This window comes from Talpa occidentalis, unplaced genomic scaffold (assembly GCF_014898055.3).
Source record: "Talpa occidentalis isolate TD23 unplaced genomic scaffold, MPIMG_talOcc4v2.1 talOcc4.14, whole genome shotgun sequence".
Taxonomy (NCBI): domain Eukaryota; kingdom Metazoa; phylum Chordata; class Mammalia; order Eulipotyphla; family Talpidae; genus Talpa; species Talpa occidentalis.
The window spans coordinates 80,341,020-80,361,814 of NW_023601433.1; the positions used below are offsets into that span (position 1 = coordinate 80,341,020).

Consider the following 20,795-nt stretch of genomic DNA (forward strand, 5'->3'; position numbering starts at 1 on the left):
CGCCGGGGGACCAGGCCCGCCCGCCCTGCGGACGGCGCCTCCGCCTGGCAGCGCCCGGGGCGGCCGCGACCTCGAGCAGCGGGAGCCCGGGCAGCCCGGCCGACCCCTTCCCCGTCTCCGCAAGGCTCCGCCCCTCGCGCCCGCGCTCGGCAACGGGGGCCTCGCGCCGGCGGCGGCTTCCGGGTCGCGAGCTGCCCGAGGACCGCCTGACTGCGCCATCCTCGAGGGGGTGGCGCGGCCTCCCGGTGCCCCTCCGCGTTGACCCCGGCCCCTCCATCGCCGTTTTAAAATCCTCGGAGCGGGGGTGGGGGGGTGGGGTGGGGCGGAAACGGGATCTCTTGAGTCAGGCACGTGCTGGGGCAGGCCCGGCCGCGGTCAGGACCCCGCAGCGCAGAGGGGATTTCCGGAAATGACCGCCAGGCGGCGTCTGGAGCCGGAACTCCAGGGAGCTTCCTTGGCGACCCCGGGAGAGGCTTTTGAAGGGTTCTTGGCAGGTGCGGGGTGGGGGGGGGTCTTCTTAAAGGGAGGCGCAGGAGCCCCTCCCCTGCCCCCCTCAGCTTCCATAGCTGCGGTTTGCTTGATCATCCCGAAGAAAAGCAGCCTGGCTCTGACCCCAAAGAATGGATGTTTTATTAAGAAATAATAAAGATGCTGGTATATTCCGTCCTGGAGGTCAGCAAAATGGAATTTTCCCGGTCCGTGGGAGTCCTTTCTGCTTGATTTACTGAATTATGTGTCCTCCCTATTTTACAGCTGAGAATGGAGTGGTCACTTGCCTAAATAAATAAATAAATATGGAGCCTTGCCTTAAAAAAGTATTGAGACTTTCAGACCGAAATCCTCTAATAGGTAAGCTGCCCCATATTTCTTAGAAAGTTAATGTTTCACAACCCAAATGCCCAAAAATAAATGAATGGATCAAGGAGATGAGGTATATATACACAATGGAATATTAGTCAGCAATCAAAAAAGATAAACTTATGCCATTCGCAGCAACGTGGATGAAGCTAGAAGGAATTATGCTCAGTGAAACAAGCCAGAAGGAAAAAAGAAAAATATTGGATGGTCTCACTTATGGCAGGAATATAGGGGAACCAAATAAGACATCAGTGTAAAAAAATAGTAACAGTACAAAACACAACAAAGCAAAAACAATTATAAATCAGAGATATCCTGCAGGAAAGGAGGAGGGAGAGGGATCAGAGAGCAGAGGGGACTGAGGTGATGGTGCATGGGTGCCTTGGGGAAGGAAACTCTATGGGGACTACACTTGAGGGGGGGGGAGGGAAGCAAATATTGTTTAAAAATGAACAATGATGTAAAAAATTTCATTAAAAATTAAAAAAAAGAAAAATGTTTCAAAGGTAGTTTTGTCCAATCCAGTAACTTGATAATCAACTCTGAACTGAGCAAGGGGAGCATTTGCCTACAGGAAGTTAAATAGGCAAACATCAGGAAGGTTCTGTGTGGAAACTTAGAAAACAAGAAAGCTGAATATCTGCATGAATTAATTTATGGGATTCCCCCAGGTAGAAGTGCACAGTGTAAGAAGCTTTGTTTAATGAACAGTTTCAGACAGTCCCTTTTCTAGTTCTGTGTAGCGAGAAAAGGGATAATGCAAAGAACCCAGAGATGTTTAATGATTACTCCTGCAGTTGCATCCAAATCTCCATCTAAAAGGTAACTTACAAGTAGTTGCGTCCAACACATGTAAAAATCTTGAATGGGGCCTACTACACTTATTCTCAGATATTTTATGACCAAATTTATCTCCAAATGATAGCTATTTGAAAGTAAAAAAATCCCATTCTGTGTATTTTAACATTTCTTATTTTCTACTTTGTTTGAATTAAAATCTTTGCTGATTTTTTGAAGCTCCTTCTAAGCTCCTTCTTTGCTGTTTTTTGAAGCTCCTTTGAAGAGTCCTTCTCAGAACTCAGAGTAGGTTCACCATCTATATTTATACAAGGACTTCAGAACTATCTTGTCCAAAGGATGAAGTCATTTTCCTTTTTTATGCTGTTAGATCATGTCTAAATTATTTGCAATCAACTTGTGAATCAGGCAACTTGAGTTCCTGTCGGTAGCAATAATCATACAACAGAAAATTTGAAATGAGAACTCATTGATACAAATGAATTTAAATTTACTTTATTGCTAATTTGTTTTCTTTCAAGATGTTGGGATTTTTATCTTGCTAATGTTTTATTTCTCTCTTGATCACAATTAACATCTGTTATTTTATACATGAATATTTACAACTAAACACTTGGGTGGTGAAATTCCACCCATTTCTTCTATCCATATTGTTAATTCTAAAACTGGTAGGATAAGCTCTTAACTAATAACTACTCATTACAGGGAGACCTAGTCAAGAAAACAAAACAAACAAAAAAAAAAAAAACCACCCCTCTCCTGACAGTTGTTTGATACAATGGTTTTGGATAGTCTGTCCAGGTCTGTAAAAATCAAGTTCCCCAAAAGCCAAGTTCTCTGCATCTTTTTCCAAAATGATTCTCAGACACACTGCTCAGAAAAAATCTACTTCAGAACTCCTCTAAAACAATTCTCCTCTCACCACCTCCCTTTCTGGAGGTGCTCTCTGCATACCTTAACACTCAAACTTTAAAGGGGAGCATCAGAGCTGGAATGAGGTGGGATTTTTTTCAAGCCCAAGAGAAATCATGTTTAAACACACATTTTGTCAGCAGAGGGTTGAAAGTGTCGGAGGATTTACTGAGAACTCTTGTACACATCAGACAAGTTTTAGGATCCAAATGTGTCCCTGAATTTAAACAATTTCTACATAAAATGCAACATTGTGAAAGCCCATAAACTCTGCAGTTTAAGCTTGAGGGTGGCAGTTTTCAGTTTCCGGTATTGATTTGATCAACACACCCAGTTTCACGAAAATATAAGTGGCTCTGAGTAACAAGATGCACTTTCACCCTTGGCAGGCACTTTCAGGCCTGCTCGAGATAGGTCTCTGGTTATTACAGCTTGCATTTGCGTCAAAGTTCATTATACTTTATGGCTAGTTCAGAATCATTAAAACAGGTGGCCCTGAAAAATGTCGAGTGGGCTTATTTAAACTTTGTTAATGCTAACAAGGGTCCCCCTACTGTCATAATAATCAAAACACACACACTGAATACTTGCAAAGCTTTGTCTTCATACTTATAAAACATGTCCTCGTCGGTCGGTGTCCAACCCTTCTTTCTGCAGTTTCTTTATGCCTCTGGTGTTTAGATATTTTCTCCAATAGCATTAAACTGACATCTCTTAACTGCAACGCAAGGACAGGGAACAGGTAACTCCCCAGCTACAGATAGGAGTTTAAATCCAGGAAATACTTACAAGTCCCGCGTGCATAAACACTGTATTCATTATATTTACAAGTCCTGCGTGCATAAACACTGTATTCATTATATTTACAAGTCCTGCGTGCATAAATACTGTATTCATTATATTTACAAGTCCTGCGTGCATAAATACTGTATTCATTTATGGCACAATTATTTCGAAAGCTGTGCAAGGTCCAGAAGAGTGGGATCTCCTCCAAGGCCCTAACACGATGATCCCCGGCAGCCCCAGAGGGCTTTGGCCTCCAGAAGTCTACCTGGAAAAGTAAAAGCACAAGCAGGAAGACCATGAACTTTGACCCTTGCACCGCACAAACAACGCTGACCGCACCCCGGGCAGGCCCGGGGGCAACTGAAGTCGCAAAGTCTTCCGCAATGAGCAAACTCCGCCCCCTCCGTCCCGCCCACCGTCATCTCCGCCAATCCTCAGGCGCTATCGACCGCTCGGTTTCTCAGGCGCCTCCAATCAAGTACCTATATCCGGCCCCAGGCCGGGGACCCGCGATCAGGGAAGGTGAGTGGATGGCCTATCGGAGCCGGGCCGGGGGCGTGGTCCGGGCCAAGGGGCGGGCGGGCCGAGGCGGCGGGGCGGAGCGCGCTCGGCGCAGTCGGGTGCGATTGGCCACCCCTGGCAGCAGCCGCACCTCGGACAGCAGCAGCGGCGGCCGCGGGCGGGTCGGCGAGGCGCGCGGCGCGCGGGTCCTGCGTGACAGAGTGGGACGCGGCGGAGCCCGCGGGCGGCGGCGGCGCGCGGCCGGCCCCGGCACTCGGCGGCCCGCCCCGGGGACCCTCCGGGGACGGGGCAGGAGAGCGACCCGCGAGCAAGTGCGTGAGAGGAAGCGGCGCGCGCGGGCCCCGCGGCGTCCGCGGGTCCGAGGTGAGCGCCCCGGGGCGCGGGCCGGTGACAGCGGGCGCCCGGGCGGGGGGACCCCGGGCGGGGGGGGCGGGGGGCGCGCGAGTGAGGGGCGCCCCGGGAGCGAGTTTGACAGTCCGGCCCGCGGAGGGGAGCCCGGAGAGGAGCCGGCGCCGCGGGCTCGAGGGGACCCGGGAGGACTTGGCTCGTGAGGGGAGCCGGGACGGCGCGCCCGAGAGGGGGTCCCCGAAACGGACGGCGGCGGGACGTCTGCGGAGCGGGGACCTCGAGGGGCGCCGGGCGGCGGATCCCGAGGGGTCGGGGCGGCGAGTCCGAGGGGACCCCCGAGGGGTCGGGCCGGCGGGGCTGGGGCGAGAGCGCGGCCGGGACCGCGGGTCCGAGGCAGAGACCCCAAGAGGGGCCGGGCCCGCGGGTGCGGAGGGCGAGGTCCCCAGAGCGGCCGGGGCGCGGCGGACCCCGAGAGGCTGCGGGGCGAGCGGGGCCCGCGGGCGCGTCCGGGTCGGGGTCCGCGCTCGGGCGCGCGGGGCGGGGGCGGCCCCGGGCTGTGCCCCGCAGGTCGAGCTTCCTAAGGGTGGGGGGCACGCGGGGGACGCGGGGGACGGCGGGCCCCGCGACTCTGGGGGTGACTCCGGGACGAGGTTATGTAATGAAGCCGCTCCCGAGCAGAACGCGGGCTGGAGGGTCCGGCCCGAGCGGGACCGCGCGCGGAGAGGGGAGGCCCCCCGCGCGCCCCTCCGGCTCCCCATTTGTTTCCCAGCATGTGGCGCCCAGGCCCTGAGAGTGAGGGGCTTCCCGACCTCAGTCGCTTCATTAGAAAGTGAAAAATTGGAGAGGGCTTCTTCACCCCATTATGAGCAAGCGGGGAGCGAGAGGGGGCCCCCCGGGAGACCCGTGGTGTGGTCGAGCTGGAAGGTGCATCGTGAGAGACCCGGCGCCTTTTCATTTCAGCTCAGCAAGGACCTAAGAAACTTTTCGGGAGTTGGCAGCCCGTCAGTGTCAGTGTTTACGGCGCAGAGGTCCAGGAACCGTGTGCTGAGCTGGGCTGTTGAACTCTGAATGTGGGAGACGGTCGGAAGGGCGGGAGGCTGCGTTTTGCAAAGAGGTCTCCGAGTCGCAACACCAACTGCATTTTCCAGCGAGATTTCTCCTTCCGAAGGCGCAGGGCTGAGCTGCAGGCACAGTTCCAGGACGAGCTGAGGAAAGAGATAAGCCCAGTTAGACCAGACTCCGTGCGTCCTGGGGGAGGCCAGTGTGTGTCTACTAAAATGCTGAAGCAAATAGTGGAAAGCAATTGGGGGGAGGGGATTATGGAGAGGGGGGTCGGGGGGGGGGGGCAGCCTCCTGCTTCGACGAAAGTAAAAACTAAAATAATGACCCGGCTGGTCGTTCCCTGCACTTAGGCAATGTGCGCGCTGCCCTGACCACCTTTCAGACGTTCCCTGGAATGCGCAGGCTCGTACCCAGCAGTTTGCCTTTGAATTTTTTAATCTCTTTTTCTCTGCATTATGCTTCTCCTTTCAGCCCCCTTTCTTTTTCACTGGTTTCCTTGTTAGAGAAGCAGACGTAGGGAAGAACGGTTTGGGGGGAAAGAATGGGGAATGTAATGACTCTATCACTTACCAGTTATTGTCTCAGGTTGAGAAAGTGGCTTCGTAGGAGCCTTTGCGCAGGTTTAGTAATGGGCAGCGCCAACAGAAAGCGAGAAAGGAATGCTACGTTATTTCCCAAAGACATAATGTAGGAGGCTGCCTGTTTAAATCCAAGAAAAAAAAATACTTGAAGTCATTTTATCAGGCTGATAAGTACAGGACATATGCCACATGGGGATTCAATTTGATATTACCTGATAGGAGACAGTTCTTATGACTTACGTGCGTGAACTTGATGTATTTGTGAGAAGCCCACCAACTTTAACTCCACCCCTAAAGCACAGCACTTACCACGATGAGAGCAACAATAGCAAAAGCAGATTTAAAATACGAGAAACATTCGAATTTACTTAAGAGGTGTTGAGAATAATTTATGTTAAATTGTTTTTTCCAGAACCCTAGGTAGAATTCAAGTAAAAATAAGGTCAGTTAATAGTGGTTATTTACATGATGTAGTGCATGTAACATATGATAAGGTTGGTAGAAGGATTGGGAATCTCTGTAGCAGGAATTCAACAAAGTAATAGAAATGTTTGAGCAGGTAAAGATCTTGCTTTATCATACTTGTTAGGTCATTTCTTTCTGGTGCAAATGATGGTTTCTTTTTTTTTTTTAAGATTTATTTATTTTTATACAAGAGCTGGGGTACAGGCCAGAGGCGCGGGAGGATGAGAGGATTCACCAGAGACAGAGTGGGGAGCAGAACAGGTGGATCTAATGAAATACACTGCTGAGGGGAGCAGCAGGTGAGACAGGAGAGGTCTGCTGCGCCATGTGGGATTCTCGCCAGCTGGCGGGGATTGAACCGGCACTGCAGAGGCTGCAGACAGCTTCACTGGGTGGCGCTCAACCCACTGCGCCACTGGGGAGGCCCGCAAATGATAGTTTCTTAAGACAAAATATTAAATTCCTTGTCAGAAAAGAAAGTATGCTGAGGGCCACCCTGGTGGCGCAAGAGGTTAAGCATCAGCACTATGAAGCTACCTGCAGCCACTGCAGCAGAGTCGGATCCCCGGCCAGGGAGATACCCACAAGGCGCAGCAGACCTCTCCTGTCCTGCCGGCTGCTCCCCTCAGCAGTGTATTTCAATCTGCCTGTTCTGCTCCCCATTCTGTCTCTGGTGAATCCTCTCACCCCTCCTGCCCCCCCCCCCGCACCTCTAGCCTGCATCCCAGCTCTTGTATGCATAAATAAAATAAAATCTTTAAGAAAAATTATAAAAAAAGAAAATATGCTGATATTTCCCTGAGTGCTTGCTGAAGCAGTCATTTGCACATAATTCACATTACCTGATGGTATTGATCCAGAGACAATGAAGAGAGATTCATTATAATAGAATTTTTATCTCTAGGAAGGACCTATAATTTTATTCCTGGGGAAAAAGGGAGAAGAGAGTAGGGTAGGAATTCTGTGGGAATTTAGTTCAACAATTTCATTTACTAAAACTACACTACAAGAAACTGTAAGTATATGAAGTCATTACATAATGCTCATTGAAACTGTTTCTTTTCAATTAAAAACTATAATCAAAAGAAGAGATTAGGAAGGAGGCTAACAATTTCATGTGAATGGTTTTAGCAACCACAGAATACAAGTTCTTTTGGTTTGGAGTTTTAAAGTATTCTGGGTCTTCATGAGCAGGATGCAGGTGCTGCCCAGTAAATACAATAACCCATTTTACACTTTCTTTACCACTTGAGTCATATACACTCAAACTATTGTAATCTCAGATTCTGCCTCGATACCTAATTTGGTTTAATGTTTTAAGTCAGCCTGATTAAAAGTTTTCATCGCTTGCCAGTGTTGATATGCATTGGTGTCAGTAGTATAAGAGAATAAATGAAAATTTTTTTTTTTTTTTAATAGAGGCATGTTTTATTTATTTATTTTATTTATTTGTTTGTTTATACATGCACTGGGTACAGTCAGAAGCGCGGGAGGGTGAGAGAATTCACCAGAGCCAGAGTGGGGAGCAGAGCAGGCAGAAGGACCGAAGTACACTGCTGAGGGGAGCAGCGGGCGGCAGGAGAGGTCTGCGCACCATGTGGGACCTGCCTCCGGTGGCCGGGGAGCAGCCGGGGATCGAACCGGTGCCGCAGAGGCCGAGGGCAGCCTCGCAACCCAGCGCTCAACCGCTGCGCCACCGGGGAGGCCCCTAAATGAAAATTCTTGATACATTTTCCTTTATACGCTTTTCCTCCAGTTTTGTTTCTTCCATCCCTCCAGAAAGAAAGCAAGCTTCTATGTAATAGTGTTCTGTGACTTACCTAAGAGACTTCTTTTCAGTCTACAATGAGAGATCCCTCTCAATCAGAAAGGATATTTTTGAATGAGTAGTTTTGACTTATGGGATATTACACAATTGCATTTCAGCACAGGGAGTTTAGTTTGTGATTACTTGGCATTATATCTACTGAATTTCTTTTTATTATTTGTGTGAGGATATATTGAAAGCTTGTTACTATTTCTGAAACTCACATTCAGCTCAGTAAAAAAAAAAGTTACTTATGCATAACTAATCTTAATTATAGATTAGATATGGTAATTTATTGGTCAAAATATAGTCTCACTCATTTCTGAATTATGAGCATCAAATTAAAAATAGCTATTTAGAATATTTATGATAAACAGTAGGAATTAAATTGATAAATTTTATCATTCTAGCTATCTGTAATTAAATATTCTTTTACCGGAACACTTTATAAATCAAACTAATGCACTTTTTCTTTCTGACCTGAGATTTGTTAGAGACATTGGAGTATATTCAAAGTCATTCTAAATTATTTCTATTTTACAACAGAATGACTTAAGGATCAATTTCTTGATTTGTTAGCACAGGTGGGTCTCCTAATCATTGTCAGCTATCTCACAAATTCATATTTTTTTATCCCTAAATTGAGTTAGAAAAGGAAGATGCCTTGGAATAAACATTTTATACCTACCGAAACCTGCTCCCATTAAACAAAGAACTATGACCAGTGTGGCTTTAACTCCAAACCTGGAAAGTTACATGGTGGAGTCCAGTGTTTTAGTCCCTTCCACTTCACCTCTGACCTCAGTAAAATAACAGCAAAATCAACTTCACATTGTACATTTTGTTGTGCTTCATATTTTAGTCAGTTGTCAAATTACTCCTTGAAAGAGTTCCAATTTAGTTCCATTATTTTTGAATAACTAGATAACCTTTTATTTACACTTCAAACCAGGACTGTTGGCTATTTATTTATTTTTATGTTTTGCTTTCTGTCTATTGACAGGCTCATATCCGTAGCAATCAGCTTATGACAGTTCAAATAGATTTTTTTTAACCCATAGCAATAAAGGGCACCAATCCAGGCAGAAGGCTTACTTAAATAAACTAGTAACCTGGTCTTGGCAGTAGATACACAAAACAGAACTGCAGGTCATGGCCAACTTTCCATTCTGAAGTGAACATTAGCCTTTACTTTTTGAAAGGTGTGTGTGTAAATACACAAATATTTCCAAAAATCACATGAACATAGTTTTTAAATGGTCAAGGTTTATTAGCAGAGATCTAAAATACAACATTATACATCTTATGCCTTTATGCTTCCATTGTTGTGCAAAATTCTATTATTGTATAGTAGTTCCTTATTTACATTTGTTTGTATTTTACTAATTGGGAGCACAGTGAGGGCAGAGATGAGTCTTATTCATCTTTGCATCCCCCATGACCTGTGTAGTACCAGGCATACGGTGTAAAGGATGCTCAATAAATGTGAATGAATTAATGATCAGCACTTATTTGACTTTGTCACTGTGCCAGCTGGCTGACCCTGAGTAAGTTACTTAAGTCTTCTAGTTCTCAATTTTCTCATCTGTAAAGTAAGAATACATTCCTCATAGGAATCTTTTAAGGAGTAAATGAAGCAATATATGTAAAGTGCCAAGCACAGTGGCAAATGCATAGGAAGTGTTTGATAAATGGTAGCTGCTTAATCACTTGAAATAATTTATTATTGCTGTTTTTGCTCTATTCCCAGTATCTAATCATCTGCTGAGTCCCATGGCTCCTAACTCCAAAATAGAATAATTAATAGATTCACACATAGGGAAATTGAAACACAGTGAGGGTGGCTTCCCAAAGTCATACAGCCAAACAGACAGTGGCAAACTTGACTATGACCTGGATCTGGTGTTTCAACTCAGTCGGTACACTTTCCACTTTCTACCTTCAGTGGTCCAAGATGAGCTAATGGGGGCCTACGTGAGGTGCTCGGGAAGGACTTCCTAGACAGTTTTCCAGTCTCTGTCTCTTTTTCATCCTTCCAATATGTGTGGGTACTCCATGACCTACTGACTCAGTACAGATTTAGCAACCTAATTTTAGGTTGCTATCATCTATCTATCTGTTTGTCTGTCTGTCTATCTATCTATCTGTCTGTCTTTCCTTGTGCCCAATCATATCAGCTTGCTCAACGGCAATACTTACTTATTTACTACCTTCATGTCTTTGTTCCTGCCATTTCTGTTCCCTAGATGCCTTCCATCCCTATTTTTCAGACTTACTTCTAATGTTGTTTTTCATGAGGCCTTCTCTGATCATCTTCCTTGCTGTTTTCTCCTTAGAATTCCCTAAGTGTTTGCTTTGTACATTTTTATTTTACACTAATATTCTCCCTGATATTACATCAGAGGACTTGTCTTATCCTTCCTAGAGATCCATCTTCTTGACTTTATTATTTTATTGAGATAAAAATTGACATGGATTAGTTTCAGGTATTAGACAATGATTTGGTATGTGTATACACTGCAAAATGATCACCATGACAAGTCTAGTTGACATCTATCAGCATGTGTAATTGCATTTTTTTTCTTGTGATGGGAACATTTAAGATTTACTTTCTTAGTAACTTTCAAATATACCATACAACATTAACTGTATTTACCATGTTGCATATTACATCCCCAGGACTTGGATATTTTGTAACTGGAAGTTTGTATCTTTTGACTCCCTTCACCCATTATGCCCATCCCTCTGCCCTCATCCACCCCCCAGCGCCAACTCTGACCTCTGGCAACCACCATCTGTTCTTTGTATCTATGTATTCATTTTGTCTTGTTTTGTTCTAGATTCCACATATAAGTGAAGTCATACAGTATTTGTCTCTGTCTTATTTCACTTCGCATAATGTACTCAAAGTCCATCCATGTCACGAATGGCAAATTTTTCTTTATTTTTAATGGGTGAATAATATTTCACCATGCGCTCATGCCTCTGTGTGTGTATTATATTTTCTTTATTCATTCTTCCATCAGTAGACACTTTGTTTGTTTCCATATCTTAGTGAATAATGCTGCAGTGAACATGGAGTGCAGATCTTTTCAAATTAGTGTTTTTATTTTTGTCTGATAAATACCCAGAAGTGTAATTGCTAGATCATATGGTAGTTTATCTTTAGTTTTTTTTTTTGTTTGTTTGTTTGTTTTTTAGGAACCACCCTACAATAAGGGCTGCACCTATTGCCATTCCTATCATCAGTGCACAGTCTCTTTTCTCCACATTCTCACCAACACTTGTTTTGTCACTCTTAGAGGTGTGAGGCGATATCTCATTGTGGTTTTGATTTGTATGCCCCCATGATTACTGGTATTGAGTGTATCGTCTTTGGAAAAATGCCTATTCAGATCTTTTTGCTGATTTTTAAATCAGATTGTTTCATTTTTTGTGCTGTTGGAGTTATATGATTTCTTTATATACTTTGGATAGTAACCCCTTATCAGACATATGATTTGCAAGTGTTTTCTCTTATTCAGTAGGTTGCCCTTCATTCTGTTCATTTCCTTTGCTGTATAGAACCATCTTCTTGATTTTAAAAGAAGTGTATTACACCTATAATCAAATGTCTAGCAACTAGTGTTTGCTCAATAAATAATGTTGAATTGTATTAAATTTAAATACTTATGTTCAAAGATAATATTTAGATGTCATTATTTCTCAGCAAAAAAAAAAAGCAGGAATAATTCTTAAGTAGACAATTTGCTTCTGACCCCAACAGCTGATAAATTCAATGCCACTGGTGATAAGTGTATGGAAATCTGTTTATTCACATTTAATATTCCCTAAAGTGACAGTTGAGTGTTTGGGTTTTGTTGTTTTGTTTCCTTACATGATGTTTTTATTGGGTAAGGATTGGGTTCTAACTTTCCAGCCTTGGAAATTTGTTTTTCTTTCTTTGGATATTAGGAACAATGAAATAAGATTCTGTCATTTGCAATTGAAGGTGGTTACTTACCTGAGTTAGAAGTAGAATTTGTCTAACACTCTGGTCTTCCAAATTAAAGTTCTGTATCTTGTGGTATAAGCAATTTGTTATAAGTGAATAAATAAAACTCTTTGTTATCCCTACCGCTTACTATCTTCTGACATACCAAATACTTATTTGTTTATCTTATATCCCTACAGTAGAATTTAGATTCTATGAAAGCAGAGATTCATTGCTAAAGTATTCCCCAATTCACAGAACAGTGCCTACCATGTAGTAAGTGCTCAATAAATATTTTTTAACAACTAAATGGACAGATTTGGCTTAGAAAGCCCAACAATTTATTGACTAGAAAGGTTTTGTTATTTGAAACATAAGTAAAATCCTAAGAAGTGAAGTATAGCTTAGGTTAGAGAGCACACATTTTAGTCTCTGTATTTTATATTTTTCTTTGAGCAACCTTGAGTTTTTGTTTTACTGAATACAAATACAAGCCATTCCTATCACCACCATTCCATACATCCAAGATATTCTCTCAGTCTTGCTGAAATTTAAGAAAACTGTTCATTGTAACAGAATCTAGTGGAGGCTTGCTGACATGGCCCTTAGGCATTAAAGATTAATAAAACCAAAATTATAATAAGATTCAGGGCAGAGCCATTATCCCATTAAAAGCACTTGTTTTTCTTAGATGCTGATATTAACCCTGAACATTGGTCAAATCAAGCTCCTGATGTTAATTTGGGGTTATCAGTTTTCTGCATGTACAAGTAATTGAGTTTGAAATGTGTTTAAGCCTGAATTAAAGAACTTAGTCATTGGTGACTCATGGTGAGAAGTTTTTCCTTTTCCCTGCTGGAACATATGCCATTGCCTCCAACATGGCCTTTCTGAAAGACTGAAAACAAAAGAATCCTACTTTTAAATACTATAGTTCTGAAAAAGTTCTTGTAAGTTTAAGGTGGTGACCTCCATTGTAATGCTTTTTAGTAGCGAGCACTACAATTGACTTTACAAATTTCTATACAAATTTTTTTCATCTCTGGTATTATGGAAGTTCTCCCATATATGAAGTAGTTAAAAGTCTGCTAGAAGAGTGTATAAATGACCCCAGGGACTTTCTTTGTTTTATTCATTACTGTATTCTTAGTAACTAAAACTGTTTTTGCATGGAGAAAACCATTAATACCTATTCATTAAGTGAAGCCATATGCATTCATAGTAACAGCTCATTTTAGGGAAAGAATGAAAGCCAGTTGAAGTAAATTTCTCGGGTTCCTTTTAATTAGGTAATCATCAATTCACAGTCAACCTACTTTGGGAGGTTCTTGCTATTCACCCAAGGTAGCTCTGCCCTAATAGTTCTTAGGATTGCTTGTCCAAACCTTAAATCCCTTCAGTGGTTCACTTACAAAAAAAAAGGCAAATCGGCAACACCCATAAGCACTTGCACCTGTGGGAACCAATAGGCGTCGTAACAGAGAATACTTCAGCTGGTGGTGCTGATAGTAAAGTGCAGCACTCAAGTCACGCTGTTTTTATCGGCAGTTCCTTTTTAGGATCATGCAAGGTTTCTTAAAGGGTTTGTTTTTTTTTTAATATATTAGTTTAAAAGGAGAATTCACTTTAAATTTGGAAATGAAAGTGTGAGTGGTTATTCGCCTTTTCTTCATCATCAAGGAATCGGTGAGTTGTCCTTTAAATTCTTTTTTTCCCTTCTAATGTGCTCTGTGAAACCTAACTCTAACACACGGGGCAGGAGGATTTGAGGGCTCCATGAATGTGAAATAATTAAATCTAAAGTTGATGTTATTATCAATAATATTTATACAATACTTGATATTGCATGATACCGTGACAGTAGCATTGATAGAACTTCATAGATTTGTTTTTTTAATGTAAGATTTATTTAGGTTGAGTAAGTTTTTCTCTTTTGGAGGGCCTGGGGGGAAATTTCAGGTAAAATTTTTTTGAAAGCTCATTGCAAAATGCCGAAATATAAAGCTATATAAAATGCTGTTGACGATATTGTCGGACCAGGAAGTGCTCTCTAAAGTCTCACTTATAAAGCTGTCTGTTAACAACTTCCTTTCTCGGGATGAAGGTGCTGATAGCATTATGTTCTTACAAAGTACGTTTAGTTTCACCATTCCTAGGCGACTTAGAGGCAGTTTTTAAAAGAACGCCATCTCTGAGGCAAGCTTACTGATTGCTGTAGTCAAAGAAAGAATTTTTAAAGTCTGTAGCATGTTGAATTGGAATGTAGGACATGCATTTGAGAAGATCCACTGTGAGTTTAAGCTTGGTGTTTTACATTTAATGTTTTATTATAAATATGGTTTGTGTTACACATTCTAGTAAACTCTTGAATTTCATGTGACTATAACCTTAATTCAAAGTCCAGAGAAGAGTAATTAACCTCAAAAGCCACTCAATTCATATGCTTTATTTTAATTTACAGTTTGATGTTCAACAAATACATATTAGTGGGATTTTTTTTAATTAACTTTTTCCTTTTCTTGGATAAGTAAGGTAGTTACTGAGCTGCAAATAAGATATCAAAAACTTGCCATGAGTATTTTAAATAAAAATTTTAAATATACCGAAACATCTTTATTAAATGGATAGTTTATGTTAATGAATGACATTATTACTTTAAAGCAACATTTCCAAATTAAGCTAAAATGACCCACTGTTTTAGATGAGAGATCTCAAACAGGCCCACTTCCTATTTTCTTCTTTTAAATAAAGAGAAAATAGGATAGAAAGCACACCAATAGCTTGACTGTAATACGAAATTTAGAGGCAGAAAAGTCAGAAAATTTACTTTGTTTTGTAAATACTTTTGTGTTAATACATAAGATTACTTACTAAAATATTAAAACTATGTGACTACTCTAGTTCATAAAACGAAATTAGATAAGTAGGAAAGTAGATCATTTTTATTTAACATCTCGTAGTATGTATGTTAAAAAGTTAATGCAAAATAGTATAAACCAAGAAAGCTACCTTAATAATTTTTGGTTTTTTACCAAGTTCACCAGGCTCTCAGAACAAGGTTTAAATGAAATATATATAACCCAGACTTCCAAACTCCTAACACTTTACCTGTTAGATGTGTAAATTAAAAACCTACAGTTATACATAGGATGTATTTTTCCTTCAAGGAGTCTTGAAATGGGTATTACTGATTTGGGGACTCTATTTTTCATAGATAAAAAGAAAAAAAATTCTTTTAAATGTGATGTGCTTTTTTCATAAAATTTATGATTGTAAAGATTTAAAAGTAAAAACGGTGTAAATTTCAGTTTTCGTGGACAGAGCACTCCTTTATGATAGTCTGAATGCTATTATTAGCACTCCAGAAGTATTCCAATCATAATTTAGATGGGGGTGGGGAAGAGGAAGTGGGTGGTGCTTCATTATGGTGACAGATTATGGCAGATTATATGGCTACTTGCCAAAGTTCCGTTAGTTGGAGGGAAAAATGGAAGCTACTAACTGCATCCTATTAATTTGTCCGTTATTTAACCATGCGATGCAGCTTGCTGATTTCATACATATATGTCAAGTTTTAAACTTTAAATTACTTGATATGTGCTTAATCTTCTGTAGTTTACTGCAGTCATATTCCTTATCTATAGTCTGCAAAGATCACGCTGACCCTGTTGTGGGAGACCACATGTTAGCGGAAAAAAGGCGAGTAGGACAGACAAAACTTTAAACTATAAAAACTGCTTTTACTTTCTAGTTTAAAGTATTGCAAGGTTAAAATGTAAGACACCCCATCATATTTAGACAATGTATATAAAATACTAATAAAAGTAACCATCTCTTGTGAAGGAGTTTATAGTTCTTGTTCTGGTTCAGCTTAAAATTGAGATTCTTTCTGTTGCAACATAAAAGGAAGCTTTGTGGAGGAAATATGACATCTCCTCCCAGATGCATAAGGAGGGAGTTACAGTGGAGAGTTATTTTTAGAAGTATCTTCTTATGAATACATCTTATGTACTGAGAAGTATCTTGAAAAGGTTAGTTTCCATTTCGGCTGTCACTGGGAAGAGTTGCTCAGGTCACTGGGTGTTCAAAGAAAATACTTTTTAAAGCATTTTGATGTTACCACCCTGCCTGGTTAGTCCTGAGCTAGATGATCTTAGTAGTAGCATTTTTAAAATGTGAACACATTGAAAAGATATTGAGATCTTACGGCTTGATGGTAGTAGTGGAAATGTCCTGCTAATAGAGGGATGGTGAAACTCCCAGTTCATAGCAGGAGTAGAGTGCAGTGTTTCCGGAATAAGGAAAGGTTAGAAGTGAGTCAAAGAATCTGTCCGTTTGTATCACTAGCATAGTTCTTAGAACTGATGCCCCTCCCGAATTCTTTCACAGAGTGAGTAGCAAGTCTGGGTTCCTTATCTCTTTTGGGGGTGGCTGTATAATATAATGATTGAGAGCATGTCAGACGAACGTGGCTGCCACTTAGTAGCTTCTAATTTTGTGCACAAACCCCTTAATTCCCTGAAGCCTCAGCCTCTTCAACTGTAAAGTGGGCATAATCATAGTCCTTACCTCACAGGACTGTTGTGAGGATTAAAATGAGATAATGTTCTGAAAAGTGTAAGTTTGACCACATGTTATAAATGAAGAGCTTAGTGAATGACAGTAGATATGGTTATCTTTGCTTTTTGGCAATCTTTAATCAAAACTCTACCAGAAAATGATCATGGGAAGAGATAGAAAATGGCGCCTGTAATTGTGTATAGATAACAGAATCAGTTTACAATAATAGAAATATTCTGAAAGTACCTTGGGAGCCCATGAGTGAAATCTATAGATCTTATTTACATGCTATTCCTCCTAGCATGCTATGTATATAGTACACATTCTAAGAGGAGAGAGGAAGCAGAGGAAGAGTTAAATCTGAGTAATTATTAGCCAAAAAATTAGATAAGCTGCTGAATTTAGCCTTAGTAACATTTTAGTCCTTGTTTTTCACTTTAGAGATTTTCTTCCAATTTGCTAGCCAACTCAGAAAAGCAACATGTTGATTTCTTAGTTCATTTTCTCAGTACAGCTTGTTTGTATTGACTCTTCGTTAGCCTGTCTCATCCTTGTTTCTGGTAGTTTTACAGTCACAAGGCCCATCACATCTGCTGCTGAAGTACACTGCAGCTCTGTGTACCTAGCCGCTCAAACCCTTGTCGCCTCATTCCTGCGTTATCTCCGATGCCTTTGTTAGTTTTCTTCTGAGTGGATCACTCTCAGATAAAGTTAAAACTAGTTCTCAAGATTTAATATCAACTTTAAAAAAAGGTTGAGTTTTTGAAAGTGTGCATTCTGTTTGTTTTGCTTTCTGAGTCCTTGGGAATTGCTATCCTATATGGGTCAGTTAACTTTGTTGACACATTGAAAAACATAAAAACTAATTTTGATGTAAGCAGATTTTCATGAGCCTGTGTTAGCAAAGTAGGTGTGAAATCCAGGAGCACCTGCAGAAAATTTACTAAACAAAACAAACTACTTACAAGGTACTTGAAAACATCTCGGCTTTGTGAATATAGCTCTAGTGTTTGAAATTTCCACGTCTTAGTACTTCTCCACCTAGTAGCCAACTTCAGTATAGGTCTATGTCTCATCCTTGTTTCTGGTAATTTTACAGTCAAGGCCCATCACATTTGCTGCTAAAATACATTGTATCTCTGTGCACTTCTCCTCAGGCCCTGAACGCCTTGTTCCTAGATTACAGTGGCCTTCCTTCATTTTCATCTGTTTTTCTCCAACTCATCCTGATTAGCCTTCTTTAAATGCTACTTCCAGCATGTCACTCCCCTTTTCAGAAAGCTTCATTGGTACCCTGTTGTCCACCACATTAAATCAAACCTCTTCTGCCTGGTTTTCAATGCCCTTTCGATTCTGTTTCTACACTCCCTATTCATTTCCCATGTTCTTTAACCCATCCTTCCTGCTCTGTACAGCCTGTCTCTCAAACACACCATCCTCATTCAAATCTGCAACTCTGACGCTGTTAATTAATATTTCACTCAAAAAACCTGCCTTCTCTCTTCCCACTCAGATTTTACCATTTCTTTACAAGGCCCTGATAAAGTTTACTTCTCATGTGAGGCTTTTTCCTGACTCTTTTAGCTTATTTTTGCTGCAGATGGGAGTCCCAGGTAATTTTTAAATAAGCAAATCAGTGAACAAAAATGTGCATAGTCTGTCACCTCACTTACAGAAAAACATGAAGCAAATGAAGGTAATTTTGTAACTGGTTATACTCAATAGATTGATTTGTTTGCTTTTCTTATGAAACTGTGTGTGTATATACACATATATTTGTGTGTGTGTGTGTATTCTTCATTCTTAAAATGATATAGCCAGCTATACTTAGAGAAGTTTTGTTTGATATTAACAACTTTCCATCCTATTACTATAGATTAAAGATGATCAATGCATTTTATAAAACTTAAATGTATTCTTACCAAGTATATTTATAACTTAAGTATAAATTCGTGCCCACCATCTGTGAAGGGGTGTTGAAACTAATTATGATTCCTATCCTCAAAAAACTATTGGGGAGTTCCATCAGAGATGACAAAATATATACCCAACCTTAAACATGAACACAATTTTTTTTTACTTCACATGAATGTATATTGTTTCAGTTCTTATTCAGTCATCTGTCTTTTGAAAGAATACCTACCTTTGTATTGATGCCAAAAGCATGTAGGGTGCCCAAATGAAAATTTTCAGAATGCAAAATGTTTTATATGTGTAAGAGTTTGGATATTTCAAAATGTCTGATTAATGCTTTGGATTTTGTGTTGATGCCTGGTTGTGGATGTAACCAGGAGCACCATACCATTTACTTATTTATTCATTCATTCAATAAATATTTACTGAGAATCTACTATTGTCAAACCTGATACTAGTACTGAATAGGACTATGTCTTTTTCTTCATTTATAAGCCAAAAATTAAACTGTATGGCTAATGCAATGCTGTAGAGACACATGGTATGCTAGAAAATAAAAAGGAAGGGCCCTGAATCAATTGCTGTTCTAATTACTTAGAAACTACTCTATAAAATACCTATTCTCTATTCCTGGTTATGTTTCAGATTTTTTCTTGTAAGCTCGCGCCAGTCATTTACACTTATTACTGCACAAGACAGATAATAATGACAATTGCTGGTTATTGAGTGCTTGCTATTTGTGCTTACACATACAATATGTGCTTTAATTAACAAATGTCTCAATGAAGCTTTGTAACTTCTATTGTTATGTAGGTGACACACAGATGCACACATTTTTACAGGGAAATACATCGATACTCAGAGAGGTTAGGTGTCTGCCCATAATCAGTAGAACGTAGACTTAAATCAATTGCATACCTATTTTATGACCACCATGCCATCCTACCTCCTATTGTGAAAGGAAGAATTAACTCTATAAAGTACTGTACTGTCAGTGCCCACAATGCCAAAGCCATAGCAATGCAAGATGCCCTTCATATATGACAATAAAAAATCATTAATTAATGTGCCAGTAATAAAAAGTTGGAGTTACGGACCCATTAATACAGTTTAGGATTTTTAAAAATCATTTAAGTATATAGAATAACAATATGGTTTTTCATTCATAAAAGGCTTTATGGTTTTATAATGATATCACATTATTTCATGACGCTGCTGTCCTCCCTTTGTAGATGAAGCTTTTGCAGCTTAGAGAAATAAAGCAGCGTCCGAAAGGTCAGATAGCTGGTTAGTAGCACAACTGATGTAAGTCTAGGTTTGTTGATTCAAAGGTCAGACCTCTTTTCCATTATATCACAAATCCAAATTGAGTTATTTTGGGGACTAGTCTCTTCACTTTTTTTTTCTATTTGAGGTAAAATTCTCCATTTTAATTTGTGCAGTTGAAGTTTTTAGTATATTCACAATGTCTTCCAACTATTACCACCAATTCCAAATCATTTCCCTTCACCCCAAAAAAGAAACCCTGAACCTGTTTGTAGCCACTGTCAATTACCTCCATCCCCTGGCAACCACCAACTTATTTCTGTCTGGATTTGTCTGTTATAGACATAGTATATAAATGGAATCAAACAATACGTGACCTTTTGTGTCTGACTTCTCCAATTACCATAAATTACCATAGTGCTTTTAGATTCATCCATGTTGCAGAATATAGTGGTTCCTTCTTTATGACTGAATAATAATATTCCATGTATGGATCACATTTATCCATTCATCAGTTTGGACTTTTGAACTGTTTCAACTTTTTGGAGTTGAATACTGTTGCTATGAGCATTTATGTACAAATTTTTGTGTGAACATGTCTTCAGTTCTCTTGGGTGTATCCTGAGGTAGAATTGTTCATAATTTAAATGAAAGTTCTTTGAAACACACATACAGATATTGTTTATTTAGCTGATTTGTTTCCTGCATCTTTTCTTCAGAAGTAAGACAGAAACACATTTTAGCTCAGATCCTAGAGAAGTCATCTCTAATTTTTTGTAATGTGTTTTAAAGTAGTTTCTAATTCAAAATAAATGATGAGTTCAACACTGCCTACAACATTCAAGGGACTATAGAAGACAAATAAGTAAATAGTATTCCTACCAATAGTCATATTCAATTAATGGAATTAAGAAATATCTGTATCCTTAAAAGCAAGACAGAT

General features: G+C 40.6%; 1 protein-coding gene across 3 annotated transcripts in view; it reads left to right on the forward strand.

Moving 5' to 3' along the window:
* The first annotated feature begins 4,179 nt into the window (after positions 1-4,179).
* Positions 4,180-20,795, forward strand: part of TAOK3 (TAO kinase 3) — a 158,920-nt gene continuing 142,304 nt past the window's right edge. The window contains exon 1 of one of the 3 annotated variants that reach the window (XM_037511084.2): positions 4,180-4,239. The gene's annotated coding sequence lies outside the window, so the exon portion shown is untranslated. Of the gene's footprint in view, positions 4,240-5,141; positions 5,466-11,860; positions 13,799-20,795 lie in introns of those variants that run through there. The other 2 variants (XM_037511085.2, XM_054695305.1) reach the window with 2 other exon arrangements.